The sequence below is a fragment of the Natator depressus genome, chromosome 3, assembly GCF_965152275.1.
Source record: "Natator depressus isolate rNatDep1 chromosome 3, rNatDep2.hap1, whole genome shotgun sequence".
Taxonomy (NCBI): Eukaryota; Metazoa; Chordata; order Testudines; family Cheloniidae; genus Natator; species Natator depressus.
Genome location: NC_134236.1, coordinates 160,226,111 through 160,242,330, shown reverse-complemented (window position 1 = coordinate 160,242,330; position 16,220 = coordinate 160,226,111). Strand labels below are relative to the sequence as shown.

General features: G+C 42.9%; 1 protein-coding gene across 2 annotated transcripts in view; it reads left to right on the top strand.

Annotated features, from left to right (window-relative positions):
- CNIH3 (cornichon family AMPA receptor auxiliary protein 3) overlaps positions 1 to 16,220 on the top strand; it is an 83,366-nt gene that overhangs the window by 22,811 nt on the left and 44,335 nt on the right. The window lies entirely within an intron of this gene.

Sequence of the window (16,220 nt, the reverse complement as noted above, 5' to 3'; positions counted from 1 at the left end):
GGTGGTGGAGGAGAGAAGCACCAGGAGGGGTGGTGGAGGAGGGAAGGACAAGGCCACACAGCACTTTAAAAGTTTAAAACTTTAAAACTTATTGAATGCCAGCCTTCTGTTGCTTGGGCAATCCTCTGGGGTGAAGTGGCCGGAGGCCCCCCACCGTGTTCTTGGGCATCTGGGTGAGGAGGCTATGGAACTTGGGGAGGAGGGCGGTTGGTTACACAGGGGCTGTAGCGGCGGTCTGTGCTCCTGCTGCCTTTTCTGCAGCTCAACCATACGCTGGAGCATATTGGTTTGATCCTCCAGCAGCCTCAGCATTGAATCCTGCCTCCTCTCATCATGCTGCCTCCACATTTGAGCTTCAGCCCTCTCTTCAGCCCACCACTTACTCTCTTCAGCCTGCCACTTACTCTCTTCAGCCTGCCACCTCTCCTCCCAGTCATATTGTGCTTTCCTCCACTCTGACATTGTCTGCCTCCACGCAGTCGTTTGTGCTCTGTCAGTGTGGGAGGACACCATGAGCTCAGAGAACATTTCATCACAAGTGCGTTTTTTTCGCCTTCTGATCTTCACTAGCCTCTGGTAAGGAGAAGATCCTGTGATCATTGAAACACGTGCAGCTGGTGGAGAAAAAAAAAAGAGGCAGTGGTATTTAAAAAGACACATTTTCTATAACAATGGCTACACTCTTTCACGGTAAACCTTGCTGTTAACATTACATACACAGCACATGTGCTTTTGTTCCAAGGTCGCATTTTGCCTCCCCCCCACCACGTGGCTAGCCCCTCCCCCCACCTCCCCCCCCCCCCCGGCTAACAGCGGGGAACATTTCTGTTCAGCCACAGGCAAACAGCCCAGCAGGAACGGGCACCTCTGCATGTCCCCTTAAGAAAAGCACCCTATTTCAACCAGGTGACCATGAATGATATCACTCTCCTGAGGATAACACAGAGAGATAAAGAACGGATGTTGTTTGAACGCCAGCAAACATACACTGCAATGCTTTGTTCTACAATGATTCCTGAGTACGTGCTACTGGCCTGGTGTGGTAAAGTGTCCTACCATGGTGGGTGGAATAAGGCTGCCCTCCCCAGAAACCTTTTGCAAAGGCTTTGGGAGTACATCCAGGAGAGCCGCAAATGCCAGGGCAAATTAATCATTAAACATGCTTGCTTTTAAACCATGTATAGTATTTTAAAAGGTACACTCACCAGAGGTCCCTTCTCCGCCTGGCGGGTCTGGGAGGCAGCCTTGGGTGGGTCCGGGGGGTACTGGCTCCAGGTCCAGGGTGAGAAACAGTTCCTGGCTGTCAGGAAAACCGGTTTCTCCACTTGCTTGCTGTGAGCTATCTACAACTTCATCATCATCATCTTCCTCGTCCCCAAAACCTGCCTCTGTGTTGCCTCCATCTCCATTGAAGGAGTCAAACAACATGGCTGGGGTAGTTGTGGGTGAACCCCCTAAAATGACATGCAGCTCATCATAGAATCGGCATGTTTGGGGCTCTGACCCGGAGCGGCCGTTTGCCTCTCTGGTTTTCTGGTAGGCTTGCCTCAGCTCTTTAAGTTTCACGCGGCATTGCTTCGGGTCCCTGTTATGGCCTCTGTCCTTCATGCCCTGGGAGATTTTGACAAATGTTTTGGCATTTCGAAAACTGGAACAGAGTTCTGATAGCACGGATTCCTCTCCCCATACAGCGATCAGATCCCGTACCTCCCGTTCGGTCCATGCTGGAGCTCTTCTGCAATTCTGGGACTCCATCATGGTCACCTCTGCTGATGACTTCTGCATGGTCACCTCTGCTGATGAGCTCTGGCCAGCGTGGCAAGCTGCAGGTGACCATGCAAACAGGAAATTGAAATTCAAAAGTTCGCTGGCCTTTTCCTGTCTATCTGGTCAGTGCGTCTGAGTTGAGAGTGCTGTCCAGAGCGGTCATAATAGAGCACTCTGGGATAGCTCCCGGAGGCCAATACCATCTAATTGCATCCACAGTACCCCAAATTCGACCCGGCAAGGCTGATTTAAGCGCTCATCCACTTGTCAGAGGTGGATTAAAGAAATCGATTTTAAGAGCCCTTTAAGTCGGAAAAAAGGGCTTCATCGTGTGGACGGGTGCAGGTTTACATCGATTTAACGCTGCTAAATTTGACCTAAACTCCTAGTGTAGACCAGGGCTTTGTTTTCACTGCCAAAAAAGGTGTGTTTTTACTGTGGGATAACTAACCCATGTTAGCTATCCCACTGTAAAATCCCAGTGAAAGCAGGCATTTGTAGTTTTTACTGGGAGGAAGGTAGGTGAGGTCAGCACTCCACTCCACCCTCCACCCATGCTTGACCTTACCTAGTTTACCTTGTGGTAAAACTATAGTGCCGTGTTTCCACTAGGATTTTAATGTGCATTAGCTATTCCACAGAAATGCAACTTTTTTGGCAGTGAAGATAAACCCTGAATCTGAACCCTGAACTACAGTTTATGCTTGATTCTGAGCTGGACCTGAACACCACCTCCTTGGCCCAAGTACAGTTCTGATTAGAGCTAGCTGGCTTTGTTTGAGTTTCAAAAACAAAGGCATTTTGAAATTTTAGTGATTTTTTTCCCCTCCAGCTTTTTGACAATCTCTAGAACTCACCATCAAACTTTATCAAATAAAAATGTTAAACTGAAATATTTGTATTGCTAATTATATTACATTAGTGCCTAGTTTTGAATCATGACCCCCTTGTGCTAGGCACTGTACAAAATGTAATAGAGAGGGCCCCTGCCCCAAACAACGTACAATCTTAAGTATAAGATGAGAGACAACAGGTGGATACAACAAACATAACTGGTCAACATGACAGGCAGCTGTCACTGCATACCTGCTGCCTAACTGGGAAATAAAAATGAAATCTGCTCTAGTTTCGATTAGCATCTTGAACTCTGTGCACACTGGCTTTTCCTTTTAACCCTCCCATGCCAAGAAAAATAAAAATCAGAGCCCCCTTCAATCATTTGCCAGTGGCATCTCAGCCTTACACCCAGTCACTTCCAAAGCTATTCAGTGACTCACTAATCTGGACTTGGTTATTTGAACGTCGTGGATCACCCCTCTTGCCATGCAAAAGAAGATTTATTATTACTATTATCATTAACCCAACCACGAATTAATTATTTAAAATATACTGCTCAGGAAAGTATTTAAGTAGCGGAGCAAAAGGAATGTCTTTGATCTCCTTTTGCCTTCCCACATTTCAGTTGGCTGTAGTGGGTTATTCATCAAAGCAAGCATTTCAGACTTGCTTGCTTGGGGACCCTAGGAGTTACACAAGAGGATATTGCTGAAATCCAAGATTTTTCTTGTTTTTCTTTTTTTAAAAACTTTAAATGTTTTACTAAAAGGATTTTGGAAAGGAATAAAGATAAAGAAATATTTAAGCATGAGGCTCTGTGGCATGTGAGGCAGGCTCCTGAAGATTTTGAATGATCACTCCAGGAAACAGCTGTCTGTCATTTCCTAATGGAGGAGAGAAAAGCTCTTCATAATAACAGGAAGTCAAGAGGGTTTATTTCCAGTGAAATTATACTTGACACTGCAAAGATTACCCCAAATTATTTTGCTTTATGTCCTGTACTTGCTTCAGTGATCATGCACGTCCAATTTCCAAAGAGGTCTAAGACTCACTTAAATATTATTGAGATGCAAATATGCCCTGCTACAGTAACTTCAAGCATTAGGCAAGTTGTAGCTGAGATAGTAAGGAGAAAAGAAAGGAACTAAACCACTTGAGATTATACTGAGAAATTGGTCAATATACCCATCTGGCAAAAGGGGAAATGCTGTTACAGAAATAAAGGTACCTTCTGGGTTTTAAAGATTAGCAGTTAAAAAGAACCAAAATAGGGAATATTGTCGAAGAAACCTGAAAGATAAAGAGTTGATTCTTTGATGGTCTGATAATATAATGCAACTGGAGTTGGATACTTATATCACCAGAACAAAATACACAGCAAAATCAAGTAATTTTTGGCAAGCTTTAAAGTGAATGGTCTAACTTTATCCCTGCAACTTCATCCAATAGAGTTACACTAGGCATGAATTTTGCCAGTCTTCATACATGTTTTGTAATGAATCCATGTGCTATAGAGAGACACAGTTAATACATGAATCACACACACCCCTGGGTTGCTGAGAGTAGAATGCTAGGTCTCTACTACTTTACCAAAGGAAGTGATAGCCTTGGGGTGCTAGTAATCAGCCCCCTATCTGACACACAAACAAATCCGATACATGATTATACCCATGCCTGCACAAATACCACATAGGGCCTGGATTTGGTCTCTTAGCTTTTGTACTACCATTCCTTTGAATCTGAACTTTGTTCTTAAAACTAGATTTCAGTTTTTGTTTAACTAGAGAAAATAAATTGTAGGAACCAAACCCCATGCAGTTGTTTCTGTATAATTTTCCATGAATGCAAAGCTTTATGCCATCTCTATATGGTAAATTGAATTTGGGAAGTGAATAGTCACTCCAAAAAATACTTATGACGACACAACAGCCATTCAGAAAATTAAGCCTCACACCTGCCATTTGTAAATTCCAGCAGCATGACTTTGATGTGAGAGAAGAGATTAAAGCTATGTCAAATCTCCCAGCTCAAACAGCCTCTAATCAAACTGGAGCCTTCGGGATTCAGGGAAGTTGGTATCTTACGAGCAGCTTTCTTTATCTCTCTGGCTCCAGCATGGTTCACGCAACTGATTTCCCTGCCTTCTGAAGAGTTTGAAGATGAAATTCCTGCTTTGTTTCCTTGCCAGGGACTCTTGTTATTTTTCAGGACTTAGCAGCAAATGTAGAATTAAGCAAACTCCTTTTGGAGCCAGTCACTGAGTAAGTCATCATCAGCACTATGTGTCCCTCCCACCCCCATATGAAGAGAGCCGAGTCTACTGGATTTCCAAGAGAATCCAAAGTATGTAGGCCGAACTTTTCTATCCTGGGAAGCAGTGACTCTGAGAGGCTTAGGGGTCATCCTGGATGATCTGCTGAACTTGAGCGACCAATGCAACTATGTGGTCAAAAGGACTAATGTGATCCTTGGATGCATTAACAGGGAAATCTTGAATAGGAGAAGGGAGGTTATATTATCTCTGTATTTGGCACAGCTGCGACCACTACTGGAATATCACATCCGGTTCTAGTGTCCACAACTCAAGAAGGATGTTAATAAATTGGAGAGGCTTCAGAGAAGAGCCACAAGAATGATTAGAGGATTAGAAAAGCTGACTTATTAGTGGGACACTCAAGGAGTTCATTCTATTTCATTTTAACAAAGAGAAGGGTAAGGGGTGATTTGATCACAGGCTATAATTACCTCCATGGGGAACAAATATTTGATAATGGCCTCTGCTATCTAGCAGACAAAGGTATGAGAAGATTCACTGGAAGTTGATGCTAGACATGTTAAGACTGGAAATAACGTGTAATTTTTTAACTATAAGAGTAATTAACCATTGGAATAATTTACCAAGGGTCATGGTGGATTCTCCGTCACTGACAATTTGTAAATCGAGTTTGGATGTTTTTCTAAAAGATATGCTCTAGTTTAAAAATCAATTATTTTGGGAAGTCCTATGGCCTGTGTTTTGCTGGAGATCAGATGAGATGATCACCGTGGTCCTTTCTGGTCTTAGAATCTATGAAATATTTATCTGATTTTCCCCTCTTTTTACTTAAGTAACATTGATTACCGTGGTACCACAGCAGTAGTATCCTTGGTCCTATCATGAGGGCCTTCTCCTCTGTCCCCAAATCCTGGCAGGGTAGGATTAATAATGCTGTGACAGTGTGTTGGATTAGTGCAGCAGAATTTGATAGGCAAGTGGGGGAGTTTAAGGTTTGGTTGGTTTTGGTTTTTTAAATGAGGCTGGTTGCTTTTGTTTTTTATTGGTAGGTGTGATGCTGGCAGACATGGTGCCATCTCACGCCCTGGCCCCAAGCCTCACTAACCACTGACAAATGCATATCTGGAAACCAGTCTGGTTCACCTGTGTGTTAGTATTGTTAAAATAGATATTAGAGTTATAAAAATGTGTATAATGTTTAGACATTTTGGAATGCTTGTAGGATACTGCATGTGTTAATCCTGCTGATAGTATCTGTATCCCATGTCATAAGATAATGTTTAAATGTTTGCTTTGTAACTATAAAAACGTTTTCTAAGACTGTAAATCACCCACAGTCAGGGGAGAAGCTTTATCAAGTGCGAAATGCTAATTTACCTCAAGGTGTTTTCTCCTCCCCAGCAAAAGGTCTACAGACATCAGACAAGCCACTATGGACAAAAGACTTTGTTGATTGCTTTCTGCACACTCCTGAAGAGGATATGTGCACATGCTCTTGTCCCATCACTAGGGCCCTACCAAATTCTTGGTCCATTTTGGTCAATTTCATGGTCATAGCATTTTAAAAATAGTAAATTTCATGATTTCAGCTATTTAAATCTGAAATTTCATGGTGTTATAACCAAAGCTCCAAAAAGGAGTTGTGAGGGGGTCACGAGGTTATTGTAGAGGGGCTTGCGGTACGGCTACCCTTACTTCTGCGCTGCTACTGGCAGAGTTGCTGCCTTCAGAGCTGGGCAGCTGGAGAGCGGCGGCTGCTGGCCAGGAGCCCAGCTCTGAAGGCAGAGCTGCCACCAGCAGCAGCACAGAAGTAAGGATGGCCTGGTATGGTATTACCACCCCTACTTCTGCACTGCTGCCTGCAGAGCTGAGCCCTCAGTCAGCAGCTGCCACTTTCTGGCCACCCAGCTCCAAAGGCAGCAATGCAGAAGTAAGGGTGGCATAGCATGGTTTTGCCACCCTTACTTCTACACTGCTGCTGGCAGGTCACTGCCTTCAGAGCTGAGCGCTCAGCCAACAGCCACCACTCTCTGACCACCCAGCTCTGAAGGTAGCGCAGGAGTAAGGGTGGCAATACTGTGACCCCCTGTAACTCCATTTTGGGTCAAGACCCACAATTTGAGAAACGCTGGTTTCCCCCTGTGAAATCTGTATAGTATAGGGTAAAAGCACGCAAAAGACCAGATTTCATTGGGGGAGACCAGATTTCACAGTCCTTGATACGTTTTTCATGGCTGTGAATTTCATAGGGCCCTACCCCTCACATCTTGAATGTTGGGGGAAGGGAATAAAAATTCCTGTTAAGGAGAAATTGTTATCCCTATGCTGCTTGAACTCTGAGGGGCAAAGATTTCTAAGCATGAGTGATGAGTCTCCAGCTGTTTAGCTTGGGTTAGCCCTGAAGGACATATAGAGCTTGCAACTATCATCTTTCAGAAATTAAGACTGTTTCTCATTTGGGTGTTTATGTTTACCTTCTCCAAACTTGTCAATAACTCTCATTTCTTTTTCCTGGTTAATAAATCTTTAGTTAGTTAGCTAGTTAGTTAGAGGATTGACTACAAGTTTTATCTTTAGAGCCCTGCGTGGATACAAAATTTGCACCCAACCACTTTGGGGTTCATGCTCTGTTTCTTGGCAGTCTGCCCTGAGGTTGGCACCCATGGTCATGAGTGCGGCTGACTCTAGGGCTGCCCGAGGAGCCGAGGGATGGGGGAAGAAAGAGGGAGGCAGCCTTGGGGACTACTGGAGTAGCAGCGGTCCTGGGGGCTGCCCCAGAGGCGGCCTGAGCAGTGGCTCTGGGGGCAGCCGGAGGTAGCCAGCCCCCACCGCCAGAGCAGGGGCCAGCTGTCGGCCCCCAGGACCTCCCAGAACAGCAGCGTCCCAGACTCCCCAGAGCAGCAGCACTCTAGGAGCAGCTAAGATTTAGTCAGGGGTATTTATAGTAAAAGTCATGGACAGGTCAGGGGCCATGAATTTCTGTTTATTGTCCATGACCTGTCTGTAACTTTTACTAAAAATACCTGTGACTAAGTCTTAGCCTTAGTCACAAGCCATTTCAGGCAGTGTGACAGTAGGTTTCAGAAGAGAAGTCCCATGGAACCTACCCAGAAACCCGAGAGTTAATTCATTTATAAAATAAAGTTTGAAGTGGAGATGTAGTGCAAGCACTGCGTGGGCCTATTATTAATCCTGACTCTTGTGCAGAGATTTTAATGCACTGGCTTGTGCGTGTCTGAATGTCGATGTCTTGTGCCTGGCTCACAGAGAGAATGAAGAACCTACTGCTAGTGCTAGCTAAGGGAGTGTTGCCAAAGGCGGCAACTTGGTGTTCGGGGGCACTGCTGTTGGATGCTGTTGTCATTTTGTATGAGTCATAAAACTAAAGGCCAGACCACTTGAGGTCATTAAAAAGTCTCTTGGGATGTATGGGTGTTGATCCTGTGTTTTGGTCAAATTGAAACTCTGGTAATTTTACATTCTGCCAACCTAAATCCTTCACTCCCTGCAGTTTTAATTGGATAGGCTATTCTTCACTTCCTGCTGTAAACTGTTTACACAGTGTTTCTATTTACTGCTAAACAGCTGCTGTGTTCTACCCCAAAGATTGTGACTATCACTGATCCATACTGTAAAGCACTTTGGGATCCCTACTGAGGTGCAACTGCATGCAGAATTTGGCACACATTGTGCAGATTTAAAACCATCAGTTTACTACAGTGTGTACTACTCTAATGCCCAGGAAGATAGAAAATCTGGGTAAAAATAGCCCCAAAATGTTGTTCTGTTATCCTGGAATGCACCATAACCCAGGGGCTTGAGCACCAGGCTAGAAGTCAGGTGCACCTGTGTTCTAATCCTGGCTCTGGCATAGATTTCTTGTGTACTGTGGGCAAGTCACTGAATTTCCCTGCCTCAGTCTCCCCACCTGTAAAGTGGTTATCTCACAGAGCTGCTGTGAGGATTAACTAATATCTGTAAAGCACTTTAATTTATAAAGTGCAGTAGCATAGGTAGGTAAAATCAACATCCTCTAATACCAGACTTCCAGTGCATTGGAAAGCTTGATTCTAAGTTTTTTGTACTTAGGATTGTAACCTTTGTAAATGGTTTTCTGCTATTCCAGTGGGTCACAGAATTAGATTTGTGAGGCTGAAAATGGAATTGCTCTGTAGCCTGTAACAAAACAATCCTTAAACCTTATCAGCTCCAGATCCAAAGCTAGATCCCAATAATAAGTGATAGGAATGGGAGTGACTACAACCATGAATGCCCACCTAGTGTACAGATAAGATAATGGAACAATTTCCTCTTTATGGAGTGACAACTGCCAAATTTAACTTGTCTGATGATTTTCAGAGATGGGCAAACGTTTAGATCTAGACTTAGAACGAAACTTTGTTGTTTGGGCCTCAGTCTGTATATTTTGTGACCCTCTCCAATATTACTCTTTGTTTTTAGGATATTGTTTTTCTTTCTTTTTTTTAAATGTCTCCTAAACAGCAGCAGCTGACTTTGGCCCATGCCCTGGAGAAACCTGATGATTTGAGAATTGATTCTGAGGAGATAGTCTCCTCTGCAGATCTGTCCAGCTCTGGGTATCTGGAGCAGAGAGTCAGCTGATACCCTCCCACCTTTCTTAGCTCATGTGGGCCTGGCTTCACTTCAGGAAATGAATTTTGTGGTTATGTAATTTTTATGATCTTGTTTTCTCTAAACTGCACTTTTAAATTTCTAAGGAATTTCTAAGCGGCTTGTGGGATAGCTGCTATTTTGTGAGGTGATGGGGAAGGGGAGGGGGGCTGTGTTTTGGGGTAGAAGGATCTGAGTTCTATCACCTAGAAGCTCTGAGTGGCTGCAGCGTGCAGCATAGTGACAACAATGATGTTCTAGAAGGCCACGGATTTGTTACAATGTAGTTAAGCCCCTTTGTTTTCAGTTTAAACCAATTTTTACAGAAAAAAATCCCAGGTTTTACAAAAAGTATTTGTTTTTTTATTTTCACCCTACTTTTGTATCATTCAAATATTTAAGGTTTCAGAGTAACAGCTGTGTTAGTCTGTATTTGCAAAAAGAAAAGGAGTACTTGTGGCACCTTAGAGACTAACCAATTTATTTGAGCATGAGCTTTCCGATGAAGTGAGCTGTAGCTCACGAAAGCTCATGCTCAAATAAATTGGTTAGTCTCTAAGGTGCCACAAGTACTCCTTTTCTTTTTTCAAATATTTAAAAATAACTTGTTTTATTAGGAAAATACAGTACATTGCAGGAGATATATGTATTACGAAAATACATTGGTCTGTGTGTATATGCAAAGCTGCCTGATGAAGTAAGGCTATGGAATAGTCTAGAAGATACACACAATAAACAAACAGGCATGCACACAAGCTCTGAAGTGCGTGTGCATCTGAATGTACAGGTGAATCTCATGCCCACTAAATACACATTTCAAGCTGTTAGCCGATAATGGTTGAAAGATCTGACACACTAAAATGGGAAGAAAACAAAAATCTGTATCAGAATACATTTCAGAACACAAGGAAATATTCAAAAGTTAAAAAAAAAAAAACCAAGAAACAGGAGAAAAGGATGCACTGCATATGGTGTGGCCCAATTATTAAATGTAAATATTTATAGGCTAATAGTTCTAAGTCCACAACAGTAAACTGTTTATTCAAATGAAAAGTTTTATTTGGGGACTATAGATACATTGTTTTCTTAAACTCAGAGGTGGCATTGTGTTTTGAGTTCTGTTTAGTTCTGCAGCAAACCACACTGAATTTCATTAATCAAAGTATTAGTCTACTGAATAGTTTCCCCCCGTCCTTCTGTCAACCAAAATAAACCCTGATATTTACCCAGAAAATTATTAATAGTTTTTCCCAACAATTTTCACCTGTTTTTGTTGTTGTAATAAACACGAATACATTTCCAGGAAAAATTAAATAAAATAAAAACCAAAAATGAAGGGCCCTAAATATAGTTTGAAACAAGAGCTGAAAACTAGTTCTTCCTATACTTATCAGCCATCCCCTGAATTCAGGGTCACTAGACACCAGACGTTTAGCAACATTGCTTAAGATATTAGCAATGTTATCAGGCAGTTGAAGAAGAAACAGTAAACCCTAAACTCAGGCACTGGCGGGCAAAACATTTTTTCAGTTTACATCTCAGCTACACTCCACCTCTTGCCTTCACCTGCAATTAGTTATCAAATGTCAATGGGCCAAACTATGCTCAGATGTACACATGAAGCTCTCATTAGAGATTTATCAGAAGTTGCTAGCATGCAGGGGAGGACAGAGTTTACCTCAAACTTTTTTGCTGTTCCCATTTCAGGCCAGTATCAATATTATGCCATTTTAAAGGATCAATAAATGGCCAAGGCCAGAGCAGAGGAAGCATTCCAAGGCATTAGTAGTTGGATGGGTGGAGAAAAAAAACAGGAGACTGTCCCTTTAAGGGCCTGTAATGTAGCTGGGTAGGGGAGGAGGGGAATGGGCTTCCTTATCTCTCAGCCAATTGGGAGGCGCTTTCTGAAGGAGGACAGTATATATGCTGTCTTCTCTTCTCAGCACAGGGAAGATGCTGACAGAAGGAAATCAGAGGTAGAAGGTAGAGCTCCTGCTAGGGAGGGCTAGGAGTGGGCAACTTTGTGAAGAGCTTATTGGGATAGAAGAAGATCTCCCTGTGTGGTAGAACTAAGAGCCAGAGCTGAGTATGAGCTTCTGGGGTGTGGTGATGGACTTTATTTTGAGGACCTTAAGGACTGTTCTATTATTTAACTAGCCCCAGATGGCAGGTGAGGTGTCGGGGTGGGAAGGGTGTTAGCCACGAGAAAGACTGTGGAGATCTTAAGGGCCCTAAAGATGGAAACAAGAGGCAGGCTGCTGCAGAGCCTCTGCTGGCCACGAGGCGGCAACCAGGAGACAACTGCCTTGGTACAAGGTCCCACAATGAAGTTTGACTGGAGCTGGGGTAAAGCCATACATGCAGCTAAAACTCTCATCCAGGCTCTCATCATCTCACATCTCAATTACTGCAACATCCTTTTCTCTGGCCTTGCCAAATGCAATCTTGTCCCACTCATACCCATGCACAGTGCTGCTGCAAATATTATTTTCCTAGCCCTTCACTTTGACACTTTCACTATTGAGATGTTGACTCCTGCCTCTGATTGGCCAATGATACCAGACTCCATCACCCACTTGCAAAGTTTTCAAATGAGTACCTTTATGTTTTCTCTCATCCTGCCCCTCACGCTTGGGAGAAACTCCCCATAAACATCCATGAAGTTATCTCATTGTCCTCCTTCAAATTGCTCCTTAAAACTCTTCTTTACAATGGTGCCTACAAAAAACTGGACATCAGTTAGCCTGCTGGTGTGCTGAGACCACTGCTGTTCTGTGTTTGTTGTTCTCAGACTAGTTCAGCATGGACAGATATTCACCACATTATTCAGCACTAATTTGGCACCTTTGCTGGCAGTCTGAGCAGGCAAGACACAGTGTGAATGGGCTATGAATGGACGATAAATGTAGTCCCTCCAGCTCAGGCCTGTAGTACGTTTTCATCTCAGTATTTTATTTTTAGATGTTTCTAAGATGTGTATAAATTATAATCTTCAAGCCCAAGAGTTATCAATGCAGCACCTTTTACCAGCAATGAATTCACTTTAAAGAATATTCTCAGCAGATTTCCTACCCAGAAATTACTCGTGGTCAGTTTAATAACAAAAAAACCAAACACCTGCGCTCAAGCCAAACACGCCCGTAAGGGCTCAGTGGTCAAAAATTAGAATGACCTCCCTAAAACACAGAGATCTGGATTCCTTCCTGCCACTGCCAGGTGAAATGTTCAGTTAGATCTCTGTGTAAAGAAATAAATGGAGAATGAAAATCAGCCTCAATCTCATGCAAATACTTCTGTATTCAAAGCTGTCATTGTCTGGAGAAACATGCATGTGGGTGGGGGGGAATTCAGGCACATCTATAAATACCTTCCTAATGGTTGCTGTTCTGAAACAGGTGATGCCAGCACAGAATCTGTAAACTATGCAGCATAAGAATGTCTAAATTGGGGCAAATTCTGTGCTCATTTACACTTGGAGTTAATGGCCTTGCATGGGGAGAAAGTCACCACAGAGTGTGGCCAGTATGTTTATAAATCAAGGGAACTTTTATTCTGTTGTTTTATTAGATGCATAGTGTAGTGTGAGGTCATAAACACAGAGACATGCTTTAAGCAGCAGCTAGAGAACCTCCTAACCAGGAAGTTCCTACCTTTATTAAGCTCCTTGCTACAACACATTCTGGTCCTCTCTAGTAACTGTGGAGGACCAGTAACTTTATAACCACTCCATAGGTAGCTCCAATACTTACCTTTTTCTTCCATCCACAGAACAAGTACAGCATAGGCAGTGGCAGGACAAGCTTCCTGCCATGCTGTGCCCAACAAATATTCCTCAACTCAGACCTCGAAGATCTCTTCTAGGAGTCAGAGGATAGTTCAGTCTCCATAGCCCATCCAATCTCATCTTAGTGCAAGGATATTAAATATTGCCAACTGTGATGGTGTTGGGGTTTCGGGTTTTTGTTGTTGTTTTTTTGTGTGATGTGGATACCAGTCCACCAGTAACTAGAACAATCGCTTATGACCTGAGATGAGGTGGGGGAGATAATTCTGTGGATATCACTGGCTCTGTGTATTATGCTTTTAGAGAGACAAGGTGGATGAGGTAATATCTTTTACTGGACCAAATTCTGTTGGTGAAAGAGACAAACTTTTGTGCTTACAAAGAGCTCTTCTTTAGGTCTGGGGAAGGTACTCAGTGTCACAGCTAAACACAAGGTGGAACAAATCGTTTAGCATAAGGAGTTAACATAATAAAAGACCATTTTAGGTGAAATGGGCAAGTAACACTTTTGCAGTCACAGGACAAAGGAGGCTTAATGGGTTATAGATTGTTGTAATGATCCATAAATCCAGTTTCTTTATTAAGTCCATGATTTTTAGTGTCTAATAAAGTTATGAGTTTAAATTCCCAGGCTTGTGTTTTGAAGGTGTTGTGCAGGTTTCCTTTGAGGACAAGGACTGAGGGTCAAATATGGAGTGATCATTTTGTGAAAAGGGTTTGCCCACGGCTGATATAGTGTTTTTGTCTTTTATCATTTTTCTGTGTGAGTTCATTTGAGAGCATAGTGATTGCCTCATTGTTGTTGTGATGCCACATAGTTGTTTATTGGGGCATTTGATGCATTGCATGAGGTGCATCATATGTTGTAATAGGTGTGTGTAGGACCCATGGATCTTGAAAGGTGTGTTGTGGGGGGTATTGATCATCATAGCAATGGAGATATGTCTGAGGTTTTGCCTCTATTATGGCAGGATCTGGTGCCACATGCCTGTCACAACAGGTAGTGTACCTCATTCAGTGCACTAAATGCCCCAATAACAACTACATGGGTGACATGAGAATCACTACAGTCTCGAATGAACTGACACAAAAAATGATGTAATCTACTCTGGCATCCTTACCTGTCATATGTAACTTAAACTGTATGCTCCTCTGGGCAAGGACTGTCCTTCATTTCTTTGTGCAGCACCTACACATCAGTAAGACTATAACAAACATTTAATAATAATGCTGTGATATGAAGAGTTATCAACTGAATACATTGCAACCTGTAGTTTGCTATTGAAAATGCCACAATTCTTTAATTTTAAATGCTCTATAACTTGGTAGAAACAGTGTTGTTAGAGCAGGGGACTTGGAGTCTTTGATTTTTATTCTCATTTCTGCCACTAGAGTGCTATATGGGCTCTGATCTGGCAAGTCTCAACCTTTCTGCACTTCTGTTTCCATATCTGCAAAATAGAGACAATCATAACTGCTTAACAGGATTGTTTTGAGGCTTACTTGTTCGTAAAGCTAGGCAGTTTACATGCTGTGACCACATGTTTATTTCAGTTGCAGAACAGCTGTCTCATTGGATACGTCTACCCTACAAAAAACTAACAGCAGTGAGTCTCAGAGCCTGGTCAACTAGCTCAGGCTTGTGGGAATCACACTACAGGCTAAGAATAGCAGTGTAGATGTTCCTCCTTGGACTGGAGCTTGGGCTCTGAGACCCTCTCCCCTCACTAGGTTGCAGAGCCCAGGCTTCAGTCCAAGCAGCCATGTCCACATTTCTGCTTTTAGCCCTGTACCGCAAGCCCCGGGTTCTGAAATTCACCTCCACAGGTTTGGGGTTTTATTCAGTGTAGACGTACCCACTACCTTTCTGCATTCACCATCTGTTGGTTGTGTCTACCTGTTGTCGACTCTGGGGAGACCACACTGGGAATTGTAGGCCCAATTTTTGCCTCATTTAAACCAATTTTACACCAATGTGTCTGTAGTCACTTAAATGGAGTTACTGGAGATTTCCACTACTGTAAGTAGAACAGACTCAGACCCGGTGTGTTCAGGGTACTTAAACACCAGAAAGATACAGACCAAGTAGGTGGAGTTCATAGGAGAACACCAAAAATAATGAAGGGACTTAGGTGACTGATTTATTAGGAAAGATTAAAAGAGCTAAATTGATCCAGATTGGCTAAGCAGTGACTAAGGATATGGTGGAGAGGGATGTCAGAATGACTGAAGAGTGTAAACAGCAAAAGCCAGATCACCCTCCCCAGAGGGAAAAACCTGAGGGGTTGTCATCAGCGAGGAGTTTTCCTTAGAAAGTTCTGTCAAAGGGACAGAATTTGTTCTCCACCTCCCCAGTCCTCTTGCAGAACAAGCAGGGAGTTCAGCCTACATAATCCTCGGACCACCTCTCAGATCGTCATTCGTCTTGGAAGAGCCACTACAGGCAACGGGCCATCCACACCAAGACGCTGCGCCTCCAGACTTTGAGGCTCTGTGGTGGTGGCGGGGAGACAATGCAAGTCCCTCGCTTGGTTCTGACCCTTTCTGACTGGGTGAGAAGTGAGCCAATCTCTCAGCAAAGTGTGGGCTACACTAGAACTAGGGGTTTTTTTTAGCATATTTTCCCTGAAAAAATTAGGAGACAAAAAGTATTTCTTTCTTTCAAAAATTTTCATGGAATTTTCTGATTTTTTTCAGTGAAGCAAAATGTTTTGTTTCAGTTTTCATCTCTCCCCCCCCCCCCATGACAGCTTTCAATTTTTGGCTTTCAGGGGGAATTTTTATATTTGGTTCCTGCCTTTCTCCTTCCAGTGGAAAAGAAAAGATAGGGGAGAGGAGAAAAAGGTGGGAGAGGAACAAAACTGTAAAATAAAAATAAAAAAAATCTATTTTTGAAAACTAAAACAGTTTTTTTTATTCAAAATG